Here is a 15062-nt window from a genome sequence, read left to right on the forward strand (position 1 = left end):
CATTTAAAACACAAACCTAAAAAAAAAAAAAAAAAAAATTTAAAGAATTGGTCCTTCCTTATTTGATAAAACATTGTCTGGGGGGAGGGGGATGAGAATTGTGTGGGCTAGAGCAGGGTGACATAGTTTAGCACTGCAGAAAGCAGTATAAAGCTCTCGTCTGTGGTGGAGAACAGGGTATTATATCATATGTCTACTGAAATCCGATCTTTTGCCTGGTACACACCATGCAATTTCCCGTCAGGTAGATGGGTCGAATTGATTATTTCTGACAGGTCCAATCTGATTTCCAATCACTTCTATACAAAATGGATCAGAAAATTATCTGAAATCAAACCTGTTGGAAATAATGGATTCAGCTCATCTGTGTGACAGGAAATTGCATGGAGTGTACCAATATAGAGTAGGGCACTGGGGCAAGTGGTGGACATCAATTGTCTACAATATCTAGATAATTATGCTTAGCTTTAGAGATATTTCCTGCTAGGATCATGCCCTGCTCTACATTAATGAACATTAGGGGAGGAACTGCTTAAAAGGTGAAACTTTGGTTGACCTTTAACTACAAAAGCATTCACTCTGCATCATTACACATCCTCATTGTAATAACAGTGACTAAAAAATGCCTTGATGTAGGAAAGGAGGCACAATAGCAACATAGTAGTAAGAAAACAGATCCCAGAAATATGAGCAGCCATCTTCTTCATTTATCCACCTGTACATAAACTCAGACTCCTTTCACACTATGTCTAAAACATGTTAATTTTAAGCCTGCATGCAGCGAGTCAGGGCCCTTTCACTGGTAGCAATGGACAATATCAAAGCATTACTACGCAATGTCAGATCAAAATCATGGCTAATAGTGGAAATTATTGATTTTCATACCAAATTGATCGCAATCTTATGTGTATGACCAGCTCTATAGAACCATAAAAAGGCAACTACACAGTGCACCTATTATGATCAGTATAAGCGACTCTTCACGCTGGGATCAATGCTGTGTTTTACTATCTCAGTAGGGATACAGACTACTAAACAGCTGCAGAAGTATAGACTATCTTTGGCAGGTAAAATTTCACAGTTACATACAAGGCGAGGGGATAAAATAAAACTATTCAGACATAGATATAGTTTATCCAGTAGTAGGGCAGCCATCCACATATATGCACGGTAGAGAAAAGACATAAATCCTCTGTGACCTAGTGAAGGTTGGATAGATTAATTCCCTGGATCAAACACGCCACGGTTATAGTACACTTGTTAGTTTTTAGAGCCAACTAAAGCATTGTCATACGTGTTAAGATATGTGTACTTCTCGTGCTCACAATTGCCATTTAAGATTCAGACTTCTGATCTTTTTGGCATCCTGCTGGAGGGTCTAAATTCTTTCACTTTCTTCAGACTAACTCCAGCAGTCTCAAAAGTTATAGCAATGAAAAGTGCCAAAAATGAGAACACACTTCTGCTGCTCACATGAAGAGATTTGGATTGTACCACAAAATAAAATTCACATTTATGGAAACGTGAATAATAAACTTGAAGGATACATCTGGCAAATTAAAAAAAAAAAAGTTTCACTCACCTGGGGCATTTTCCATCCTCTAGAAGTCGTTCTGTCCTATGCCACAGTTCCTCTCTCCCCTTGGTAAGATCATGACCCATGGCTGGGTTGGGATCCTCTGCGCATGCACGCCTCTTGTGATCGCACTCCCGTTGCTGGAGCGCTCTGCACTTGCGCAGTTCAGAGAGAATTGAACTCACGAGAAGCACGCGGCATGCCGGTGTAGAAGATCCCGGCTGATCCCACTGAGGGGACAGCGGAACTGCGGTGGTGGGACCTAACGATTTCTAGGGGATGGAAGAAGCCCCAAGTGAGTGAATTTTTTTTTTTAACCTTAGAGGTTTCCTTTAACGACTGTTCACACTAAATTACACTTGGCTGGGGCGACCATAGATGGAGTTTCTTGCCTGTGTATGGACCCTTATTACAAGTCCTAAAGCTTCAGACATACTGGATAAACCTCGCCTAGTCAATTGTTTTGGCCCATCTCAGTTGAGAAACTAACCTTTGTACAGTTACCTTATGACTAGAAAGGTTTAGCGAGATGCTAACAATTTGAGATGATGGAAGATTTATGAAGCTTGGAATAGGAACAATGAAATGCAGTAGCTGACAATTTTCATTTGTCCAGTTCAAACGCTGCTTACAATGAACATTAAAATTTGCAGTAACTCAAGATTAGCTTCTCATTGACCATAGTCCCACCCACTTAATGAGGACATTGGCCCTTTAAATTCACCTTTTCTCCTAAGCTTTCTACTAGGAGGGAACTTTTTAACTTTTGCTTAAAATAACTTTTCAGCATTCTGCAATTGAAAAAGTACCGAAAAGTAGGTGAAAAGTACTGTCAAAATTATTCACAGTGTTTTCTTGCTCATTAAGGCATTTTATTGATAAGGTGTGAAAATATCCCCTGGAAAAAAAAGTGAAGAAGGTCCATCGTCATTTTTTTCTGCTCCGCGATTGCTGCCAAACATCCCTGTCCCCTCTATATAAAGCAGCATAAGCTGCTTAGTTATAGCCAAGCCATAGGTCTGTACAGTGTTCAATTCCAAAATGGTCACTTTAATGATAGATTGTTAAGGGTGATAGAAATTACAAGAGCAAGTCTTCTGCTCATAAACATTACCAAGAACAGGTAAAGCAATTGAAAACCCAAATATTTTATATTCAGTATTTTATGCTTATAATTCCATATATTATTAAACTAATTTTAATGTAAAATACAATAAATAAGCTAACAAAAAACCCCTATACATTCAAAGACTTATTGGTTTGTTTTAATGTCACTAGGGATCCTGAGATAAGTATATTTGTAAAGCAATGAACCCAGAGTTGAACAAGGCAAATTATAATGGTGTTTAGGATGTGTAATGAACATATACAGTGCATAGACGTAAAGTGATGGACAGTAGGCCCTTTTCATGTGTTAAAGGGGCACTATGAGGAACATTGCTGATTTTACTTAATAAAAGAAATCAGATGTCCAAGTTATAAAGAAAGTAAATGGCTGGTGAAAAGTAAAGTGATGTGTATCAGCACACATTGCTGCAGCAGGTAAAGGGGGTGGGGGTGGGGGGGGGGGGGAGGGAGTTGGGGGCAAGTACATAAATAAGTTATGAGATTGGTTACTAGGGTACCTGAATGAAGCACAGATCGGAATTTTGGGTGTGAAAAGTTCAAGTGTAATACTTATAAAATTACATTTCTGAACAGGATTGCCTTTACATTTGGCCATCGGACCTTCGGCGCCCACTCATGAACTGCTTCCATTGCACTCGCAGATGTACGGTCGGATATGATGCATAATAATGAATAAAATAAAGCAGTCTATTAAATTCAGGTAATGTGTCCATGTACGTTTAAAAGATCTATGATGAACAATGGGCGCAAGATATTGCAGATTGAGAATAGGATACCATAGGACGATAGCAGAATCTTGGTATTCTACAAACACTAACCTCCTTCCCACCAACACCTAACACTAAGCTTCCCCCTATGTATGCCTAACAATAATACTGCCGCTGTACCATTAATGTAAGCAGTAATTACAGTTATAGCATTGTGCCAAAATGTCACAGCCCACGCCTATGATAATCTAAACCTGCTATATTAACATTAAAAATATAACCACACCCAAATTTACTTGCAGCTATTTCTACTTAGACTGTGCTTGGCCTGCTTTCCTTCTAAGGATTTACATCCCAACATCCATGTTTTATATTTGCCTTGTTCTAGTGTGGGTTTAACTATGCTCTAATTTTAGGTGACCTTTGTATATATGAAAAAAAAAAAAAAAGGTACATATACTGTAAGCATACATACAGCAGCACAAACAACATGCTACAAACCTTAAAAGTTAAATCCCATGTTTTGTTGAAGAAAAATCCTTTAGGTCAGCTTTCTACATTGCAAGAGTTTGGCAATCAGTACAAATCCTTACCTCTACATGCATATGCACACACCAAAATACTAGATGGAGATGTTTGAACCTTCTGCAATTGCTTGATTAGTACAGAAATGCAATAAAAAGAACTCTTGCTTAGTGCAGCCAATTACTGAAGGCAGAAGTGAATTTTGGGGCAGTTTGCACACCAAAAAGAGAACAGTACTGTTGCCATTGTCGAAAAGTGCCTGACTTCCTGTCAGTTTTGGAAATTCTAAACTGCCTGCATACTGAAATGGAAAGACTTTTCATAAAACCTTAAAAAAAAGAACTTTAACACAGGATTGAACTTCATTCCCATTCAGTAGCCAATATCCCCTTTCCCATGAAAAATCTCCCCCTTTTCTCAAATAGTTTATCAGGGACACCTGTATGACTGATATTGTGGTGACCCCCCCCCCCCCCCCCACACACACACACACACACACACACACACACACACACACACAATGTGATGTCAGGAGCATGGCCCTGCCAGTTTGCTGTCTGTGAACCTCATTGCGTTGTGGGAAATAACAGCCCTTTCCAACCGTCAAGCAAGCAGTATCTCCCACTGTGCACTGAACTCTCAGTAAACAAAACATCCCACAGAGATCACCATGCAGAAATAAAGACGACTCCGTCTGTGATGAATTTTACAATGTAAATCAGGGAGGGAAAAGATTTTATAATAGGCAATCACTGACAATTTTATAAATTAATATTGGGGGGGGGGGGGGGAGTGCAGTTTTAGAACAATATTTTCACTACGGTTCTTTAAATTACAGCATAATTGCATCACAGTAAACTCTAATACAGTAAACCTGAGATGAAACGAATATATATATATATATATATATATATATATATATATATATATATATATATATATATATATACATATATATATATATATATATATATATATATATATAAAATTTATTTTTATTTTTTTACATTTCCTGGGGCTTCCTCCAGCCCCCTTCATGCTAATCAGTCCCTTGCCGTCCTCCTCCGTTGCCTGGTTCTCCTGCTACAGGCACCGGTACTTCAGGCAGTCGGGGCGTAGTGCGTATTGCCACTATAAGTATATGGTAGTGACGCCTGGTATAGTAAACCATGATATAAAATAATTATCGTAAGAGAACAGAGGTGCCAGCAGGATAAAAGGTAATAAAAGTTTTAAAATTTGCTAGGAGGCAGTGGTGGACTTGCCTCCGGAAAGCAGACTCAAAATACTGTCTGAATTAAACAAATAAATGTATTATTGGTACCCCAAAAGATGCAACTCCTTTCGCAGGCACAGCACGCTTCATCAGGCAATAAGATAGGGGACAAACAGTAGCTTGTCAGTAGCACGAATAGCGCCTCTGTGTTTGAGTCTGCTTTCCGGAGGTAAGTCCACCACTGCCTCCCAGCAAATTTTCAAACTTTTATTACCTTTTATCCCGCTGGCGCCTCTGTTCTCTTACGATAATACTGTGTCCACCCCTGGTGGAGGGGTGACCTACCCCTACTTTTCTGATCTACAGGGAGCGACATCTTAATCCTGAGTGAGGACAGGTCTAATCTCCTCACCTGCATCTACAGTGGTTGCCTAAGAGGTACCCCATGTGTGCGAGTCTATTCATCTAACACTTACATTTATCCATTGTTTCTAATACATACTACACCATATTGGGCTCTCAGTGTTTCCTATTTATGATATAAAAGAACTTCTGTTATAGTAAACTCGTGTTTAGCCCCTGCAGCATTCTCCCCGTCGTCCAATTTCCCCAAAATGTGCAAAAAGTGGTTCAATTAATTTCAAGTAACTTTCAAGAATTTTGTTTTTGTATTTTTTTTTTTATATATTGAATTCAATAATAATAATAATAATAAATAAAAAAAAAAAAGAGAGTTTGCTCCCAGGTGTTGACGCTGCATGACCCTGGCATCATCAACACCGATCACCTGGAAACATGTAATCGCTGTGGAAAAAGCAAATCCGCCAAGGGACATGGAAAAGGACACTGGGGAAGCTATCTGAGTTAAAGCCTTTTTCCACTGGCTGCGATGCGATTTAAAAAGCGCATCGCAGCCGTTTTTCTAATCGCTAGAGCACCGCGATAACATGTAAATCGCGGTGCTCTTTTTCCACTACGGCGCTTCGATCGCGATTCGTTTTTGATCGCCGTCCTGCGCGATTCTCAACGCAATCGCAATACATTGACGGCGTCGGTACAGCAGAACGCCGACAGTGGAAAAAGGAGCCTGCGTGATCGCAAGCGCAGGTGATTTGCGCTTGCGATCGCGTTTGCTAGTGGAAAAGGGCCCTACACTACGAGGGATCAGCAAGGCAATGGTGAGTATAAGCACCAGTATAGGTTAACCAGCTATAGATGCCATAGTATAGGTAAAGCAGGTATGAGTGTCCCCAGTATAGGTAAGCTAGCTATAGGTGCACATAAAACCTGTTTCTTTTGGGCAGTGGCGGTGAGCAGTCCCGATCTGCCAGTGGTCTGCTATCCACCAGAGGCTCATGTGGGAGCAGAATGTTTTTGTACCAGGTCAGTAGGGATATTTTAGGCAGGCCGAGAGACTCCCAGGAGGTCCTCCAGCATTATCCGTTTGGCGGTGCAACCTTTATAATGGCAAATAAAGTAAAAGGGAATTTCCAACGGTATGGAACCTTGCGCTCTCACAGCAGCGGTGTTAGAGATTTGAGCGCCCTTCTGTTCACTGAAGTCGCAAGGGAAGAGGTCCTGATACAGTGAGATTGGGGATTCGTTAAAGACGATGCAGTCTTAGTATCTGATTTCTTCTTTCAATGGGAAAGCTGTCAAGCAGCGAGGATCATTTTCTCCTACTCGTGGCTTTAGAGCTTTTGTGCGCCCAGACAAAATTCCACAGCGTGCGGTCCTCTCTCCCCAGAAGGCCATTGAAGATAGCAGTGAGAGTGGATTGGATGTTTTCAGTGTCAACAGATTCTGGTAAACCTTTCACTCTAATATTATTAGCTCTTCTGCCTCGGTTGTCGAGGTCTTAGAGGTGCCTGTCGTGTTTGATTAACCTTAAATTGTGTGTCAGGGTTGCTTTGTGTAACCATTTAAGTTTCTGATCCCGTTTGGTTCCCGCGTGCTCTGTTACGGTAAGTCTCATGGTGATCTGTGCCATCTCATATCTCACCTCCCCTATTGCTGCTGAAATAGATGATTTTATGTCTTTGGCCAGAGCCTTCATGCTGGTCATTGTGGGAGATCTTCTGAGCTTGTTGATCTCAAGGCACCTTCAGGCCGGGTGTCGTTTTGGGAGTCCTCCCTGGCTGGCACCACTGTGGCTGGTCCGCTACCTTGTTTATTTGGTTGCTGGGACTTGAAGATGCCTGGGACTGTGCCTCCATTTGTGACCTGGTTTGCATCTGAGTTCTTATCATACCCTGATACCTTGGGGATCGGTGTGCACCTTCTACACTGTGCTTAAGAGATACCTACCTCAGTAGGGGAAGCATCTGGACAGTCCAGAGGCTTTTGGATTCTCCTACAACCCTCTATTCCTCCGCTGTGACCCTCTGAACATATTCTACATGAATTTTTAATATTGTGCCTGTGGCAGCGCTCTTCTCAGTGTACGAGCACGGCTGCTCAGTATGGCCATGCTCATACATGGAGGGAATTGCAGCCGTAAGGAGTAAGGCCCCATTCAAATCTGAGCGGGAATTGTGCGATTCGCGCTCATCGCAAACCGCTAGCGGTTTTTAAAACCACTTAGCACATGTTATACTATGACAGTGCGATTGCGGGCGTATTGCGATAATCGCAAAACGTATTACCTGCAGCGCTTTGGTGGCGATTCTCAAGCAATAGCGATTAGCATGTATAGAACCGCTAATCGCAATCGCTCCCAAAACGCTACTATGTCCAGTGATTTTTCCGCGTTAATTGCAGCAAAATCACTCCCGCAAAACGCTAGCAGTAATCGCTAGCGTTTTGCGATTTTAGGTGTGAACAGGGCCTAAGAGGGTCCTGGCCAGAAGCACAGGGGTCGTGGGTATCAGGGAAGCCTCTGGAGCATCCCATGGAGCGTGTTACTGCGTTAACAGTGGCAGTGAATCAGCGGTATGCTTCACTGTATGCAATGCGCACATAATGAGTGACTTTTCCATTCCGGTCCTGTTTTTACAGTGAACACAACACAGCTCTGGGCCTGAGCCATAGACCCTGAAAACCATACAGATCAATGTTTGACTAACTTAGCTGCATGCTTTAAAGATCAGCAGGATACCAGTCAATTGGTATTGTTTATAATTACATAAATATGGCAGCCTCCATATCCCTATCTATTATGTATATTATTATGTATATACACTATGTGTTCAATATAAATATTACAGTTTTTTAAAGTTATTTTCTTCCTTGATGTCTCAAATATAACTTAGACATTGTGAGAAAATGGTCATATAAAGGATGCTGGTTCCCTCTAGTGGCCAACAGACTTAGCTGCAACAGCAACATCTAGAGCACACAAAGATCCAGAAATTTGTTCTGAACAGAGTTTAATAACCAAGTTTGAATGAGTTTAAGACAAAAGCAGTGTGAACAGAGATGGTCAATGAGATGCAAATTATTTTAAGTGTATGCAGTATGCATCGGATTGGTCCAATTCCAAGCTGCACAAATTTGCACTTTCATATTAACTCAAAATTGACATCCAATCGACCATCTTTACTGGCAAGGTTTGGGTACTACTGTAGTTGCAAAAGAATTCCTGCGCCGTGCTAGCCAATAAAATTATGTAGGTACTACTGTGAAATCCTGCACAAGCTCCTTGAAGCAGTTGATTTGGGGGCCACCTCAATAGCAGCATAATACACCGCACTGTAAACTGCAGCTGTATGGCACTGAAGCAGGGCGTTTGAATTTAACGTATCGGCTATTCGTAGAGGATCGGCTGCAGCATTTCTTTACATTCAGTACTAGTTGAACAGCTACTGTATTAGGAAAGGAAGTGTGGGTAGTTAGGCATCTGATTTATGTTTTCCTCCTACCATTACTTGCATTAGTTTAGTGGTGCAACCTATGCTTTGCAGGCCACAGCGATAAATTATGAGATAGGTTACACAAGCTGTAGCACAAGATAATATTTTTGAAAAGGGATTGTGCAACATGGTTTTTGAGGTTTTGGTACCAATGCACAACAACATCTTGACTGATGGCATTTTAGTATTCAGTTTTGAGTATATAAAAAGAAACAAACAACTTATCAAATGATTTCTGAATTTATTTGCAGCCAGTAAAATGTAAGGTTCTTAGATAGTTTCTTTTGGAGAAAGCTTAATATGGCTGTAGCAGTGCGTTGCAATACTTATTTGTATTGTTTAAGCTTATCTTTATAAATACACGCACACCTTGCAAACCATTTTATAATCTGAAAATCTGGGATTTCCTGGTTTTAGGCAAGAGAAACATGAGGAAGCATTTCAGTACCATGAAAAAAAAAATACTTGAATCCTTGTAAAGCAGATATTCTAATTATTTACTGTAATTCTACCAGGGCGTCTGCGCTGTTGCTTTCTAGCACCTATCCAAACATTCGAGTGGACACCTTACAGGGTACTCTAGTACAAGTTCACCTGACATTTTTTCCCCAGAATCTAAAGCAACCATCTCAGAATAAACAGAAACCGCCTAAGAGAGACAGTCCTACTTCAAGCATTACAAGTGGCTAATGCTGGCCAAATATGCAGCATATTTTCTGATTCATTTCTGATGTATTCAATCACTTCTGCCAGTAATCATACCGTATCTGATCATTTTATAAATTCAATTTTGTGCAGTTTATCAAAGTCTGAGGGTGCTTTTATACTTGTGTGCTGCAGTAATCCCACAGTAGGGGAGCCTGCCATGGGAACAAATCACCCTGCGGCAGAGTGAACCAACAAAGTCATATGCGTAGGCCCGCCCCCGTTCAGAGACGTACTCCTTGCTGGACAGGAAGTAAATCACCAGGATTTCCATCGGTCCCCGCATGCGTGCCATGTCACACTCCATCATTTACACTTACTGCACCACCATAGACTTGCATTACTGCATAATCCGTGCGGTAGGCAGGAAGATTTTGTGATGGGGTTGCGGCAAGTTAATTGCTCTCCGTGTATTGCACAAGTATGAAAGTCTCCACAGACTTTAATTGCCTTTGCAATGAGGGAGCCCCATGTCAGGGCGGTGAGGTCCCATAGGGGTTCACTGCATCAACTAGTTCAATCAATGATTAATAGATTTCCACTGAAATCTATTGAAATGCAGTTTGTTGTGTTAAGCCCCATACACACGCTCAACAGTGGTCTTTTATGCAGCACAATTATGCAGCACAATTGTCAAGAGACTTTTGTTGTGAAACAAGTTGAAATAACTAAAAAAAAAAAAAAAAAAAATCTTGCTATTGTTCAAAAAGCAGATAAGACTGATAAGAAGTCAATCCACGGTTGGATTGACTTCTTATCAGTTTTATCAGCAGCAAGAATTTTTTTTTTAGTTATTACAACTTGTTTCACAACAAAAGTCTTTTGACAATTGTGCTGCATAAAAGACCACTGTTGAGCTTGTGTATGGAGCTTAAAGTATGAATTGTTCACTATCCAAAATTTCAATCAGATAGAGATCAATCAGCTTGGCATATTGTGCCATAATCGACCAGTGCATGGCTAGCAGCAGTCCCCAGTAACCAAGACTCTATGAACATGCTTTATTTTTCTTCAGTAGGATTCCTATATTTGCAGTGTGATGTCAGTTTTTTTTTTAAATTAAAAGCAGTTAATGTACCACTGTTAGAGGCAAAAATCCTGACAGAATCAGACTACGGTAAGTTTCTCCTCCATACCCCTTTTGGATCTAAACCTTCATTACAGCCCAATAGCTTTTAAAGGTAATATGCAGATATGTGTACTTGGTCTTGAATTGGATTTTAACAGGACTGGATTGTATTAATTATTTAAACTCAAAAAGGGATATAGGGAGAAGCTTAAAGGTTACCTGAGCAAAGGCAAAGCTACCGGTACACACAGAGGTATGTTCATGCTGGATCCACACATCTGTGCATTATCCGTTGCCCTTTTTATACTCCAAGGGGAGTGAATGGAGTGGGGAAGAGGAGGAAGCCTGCCTCTTTCTGTCGAAAAATTTGACTGTTGGCTAGAGTCACATTTTTAGAGGAGTGATTATGGGGACAAGGAAAGCAGACAACACAAAGTCTGGACCCAGTATGAACATACCTTCATACTTCCCAAAGGAAGCTTTTCCTCGGGTCAGGTGTGCTTTAAACGCTTACAGATTATTGGCAGAAGCAACAGGTAATTTTGAATATAATCAGATACCCACATGCTACATTGGAGTAACTGGCCAGTACAGACACAGGATACATCCAAAAATGGGACTAGCCAATTGAGTGGCTGGAGTCCGGGGAATGCAAGTGTGAGCCGTGTGTGGATTTTAGCACATTGGGCCATATGCAATTTACTTTTTCACCTGAGTTTTCTCCTAGATGATATTTTTACAACAACTTGTAAATAAAATACCTTTTACACCACCAGCAAGCAAATACTCAAAATAATTTTGACAGTAGTTTTTCAACTACTTTTAGGTACTTTTTCCATTGCAAAGTGCTAAAAAGTTAGTTTAAATTGGAAGATGAAAAATGATCTCCTAGGAGAAAAGGTCAGTTGCATATGCCCATTTAGTTACATTGGGCTCTATTCACAAAACTTCTCAGAAATGACTTATTTATCACCTAGTTGATAAAAATAACCTTTCAGCACATTTACAAACAAAATAATCATTCACAGTAAGTTGTTCCTGATTAACTTCATTTCAATATTACTTTGCTTACCTTCATTATATTTTTGCTCTTTGGAAGTAAAAAAAATAAAAATTGTAACAGATGAGGTGAAACAGAGGAAAATCGGTAAAAAAGCTTTGCGAATCATGCCCAATGTACACATCAATTAATAGCTTTTTAAAGAGACTCTGTACAAACAAAAACAAAAAAAAACAATTCCCCTGGGGGGTGCTCACCTCAGGATAGGGGGGGGGGGAAGCCTCTGGATCCTAAAAGAGCCTGGGGAGAACACTGGTCAGGCTGTTCAATATTCACCTTCCCTGGCTTCAGCGGGTGGCGCTGTTGCGGCTCTCTGCTCGAAAATAGCCGATCTCAGTCGGGTCTGCTCTACTGCGCAGGTGCAGGAGAATTGTGCCTGCGCAGTAGACCGGACCCGTCTGGGATTGCCTATATCCGAGCCGAGAAGGTAAAATATTTAAATCCCCACCGATCGGGGAGCTCTATCGCTGCTGCTGTGGGACAGAGGACAAAGGGGGAAGCCTCGATAGGATCCAGAGGCAAGTACCCCCCCAGGGGCATTTTTTTTATCGATACAGATCCTCTTTAAAGACTATATGCAATTAAAACCTTGGCTTGGATTTTAATAGATTTAACAAGTGCACAGTTGGGTATGTTAGTATTGTTTGTGGCAGATGGGGATACTGTGCAGCATAAAAGCAAAGGAGGAGCACCACCTAGTGACTATGTATATATGTTGGGTATCGGATCCACCAGCAAAGAGGGTGGTGGGTCAGGTGCAAGTAGCAGGCTGCAGGTCTGACAATTCAGGGTGGTTAGAGAGGCACAGTAATGACAAATAGAAGAACATAATGAATTATTCAGTATACCCAGGTTTAGCTTTATTACCTGGGTTTCAATGTCAGAAAAACTTCTATCTATACATTGGCATGTAACCCCATACTCCTAGTGGTGCTTAGCCTAGGCTATGATACAGTGCACCCTGCTGCCCAAGAGCACTTTGTGAAGTGAGCAAGAACATCACATGATCTCACAGAGGTGAAGAAGAAAAAATGCCACAGTGATTCACCATGCCAGCAGTAAAGATGCTACCATGTCTGGGTGAAGTAAGACAAACACAAATTTGACTAAATAATGTATAAAGGAATATTGTAAAAAATAACCAAATTAATTAAATGATGTACAGTAAAGTTACTTTAAGTAAAAGCTGCCGTATCAGCAGCCTTCATTTGAAAGTTAGTAGTAAGAAGGGCGTGAAATGATTTTCATCTTTCTAAAACAGCTTAAAGGAAACCTAAAGTGAAACTAAGTTGCCCACTTTAACTTCCTCAAGGCTTCCTCCAGCCCCCCTGTCCCTCATCTTTTCGCTATGTTCGATTCAGCAGCTAGCCCCTCCAAAAGCTGCATACGTGGCCCCGGGCTGCCTCAATTGCGCTGCTGTCGCGGGAGCATTTTGCTCTTGCAGTTTGTAAAATTGCAACTGTCTGGGCCCTGCATGTGCAATAGCCCATGACTGGCTCAGTCGGCCAGCATTCCAAGGGATGCAGCTGCTGAAGGGATCAGAGGGGGAACGATATTGAGGGACCAGGATGACAAGGGGCTGGCAGAAGCCCCAGATAAGTTTAACGGGGCACATTAGATTTCAGTGCAGGAGCAGAAGCACATTCTAATGGCTGCATGCAGTAAAGCTGCTTTAACATTACCACATTGAAGCCATGGACATATTTTTAAAAATGTATGTGCATTTATGAATCAGTCCTGTTAGAGCTGGTCCACACTAGACACAGTTGCAGGACGGACACTGCAGTCCGGATCAGGGGAAGTACCCACCGTACTGCAAACTGATGAAAGTGCATCAGTTTTGCATCAGTTTCCGTTCAGGTTTTTCCCTGACAGAAAACGTCTCCATCATTAGGAAGGAGTGGGAGGATTTTTTTGGGCCAATCATAAAGCTCAGGCTATCCGTTTTAACATCCGTTTTTTGCCTGTGGAGCTGGAGATGCATTTTCTCATTGCTTTCACTACCCCTGCGTGTATCCGTGGTCCTGATCCGTTGCGTGAAAATGCAGCAGATCCGGACCTTCCGTTCAGGTTTTGAAAACGGATCCCCGCAAACGCAGACGGATCCGTTTTTTACTTGGGTGAGGCTGGCTGCTATTTTCAACATTAGTATCCGGGACTCCGTTTTTTCATCAGGTTTGAAAAACGCAGCCACGGATACGTTTCCGGACCTAGTGTGGACTGGCTCTTAGCCTTGGATGAAGAGCTGAAGCGTACCCATGTGTTCCAGCATTGCTGGGATTTTCTCTAGCAATCCACTAGGACACATCACCAGACAATTGTGCTTCCAGAACTTAAAATATGAAGCTCCTGCAGCAGGGTGCTCCTTGCTCCTCCCCTCTCCACAGAGCAGGACATTTTAGTCACCTAGGAGAAGAGCAACGCCTGTACAGCTCTCCTGCTGTAACTGCCACCCCAAATAATACGCAAGGATCATTTGGGGTGACAATATGTTATAGCATTAGCTTCCTAGTTTGCCGACTCCAATAAAAAGGTGAATTCTAAGGGAACCCCCCCCCCCCCAAAAAAAAAACCCCAAACGACTATATTGAGCATTTTAGTTGGTAACAACAGCGGTTTCCATATTGACAGCATTATGAACAGTGAGGACATGAAGTATGGCAGCAGGCAAAGTGCTTGTTATGGTTACATTTTTATTAGCGGGCCTCACAGTGGCAACTGCTTGCCCTCACGCTGACATCCATATCCTGGCCACATACAAGGTTTTCTTATCAGTGGAAGATTTTCATGCAAAATTGTCACAAACAGCACATCCGTACAATCTGATATGTGATGAAAAATATGGAGCCTGAAATGATCTTTGTTCTTTATGTAAAATGACATTTTATCTACCTCTGTTTTTTGCATAATTGGTTTGTATTATCTGTATTCTGAGCATAGAGGTTGGCAGCTGAACAGTGCAAAACAAAATTAAGCTTTACCGGCTCATAAATGATGTTACAGGGAATAGCGCCCATGCACCTTCTTATTATGATCATCAGTGGTGCTTCCTGGTCCTTGATTAACAGGACTCATTACACTACATCTGTAAATAAAGCAAAAAACACAGGCATGTGTAGGAAGCAGTTCTCCCCAGTTATCTTCGAAAGCCCCCCCCCCCCCCCCCCCCCCCCGATGCTACTTCTGGGTCAGCCATGTCGGTCAGTAGTGTACAGGTGCTGCCCA

This window comes from Hyperolius riggenbachi, chromosome 2, assembly GCF_040937935.1.
Source record: "Hyperolius riggenbachi isolate aHypRig1 chromosome 2, aHypRig1.pri, whole genome shotgun sequence".
In the NCBI taxonomy this organism is placed as follows: domain Eukaryota; kingdom Metazoa; phylum Chordata; class Amphibia; order Anura; family Hyperoliidae; genus Hyperolius; species Hyperolius riggenbachi.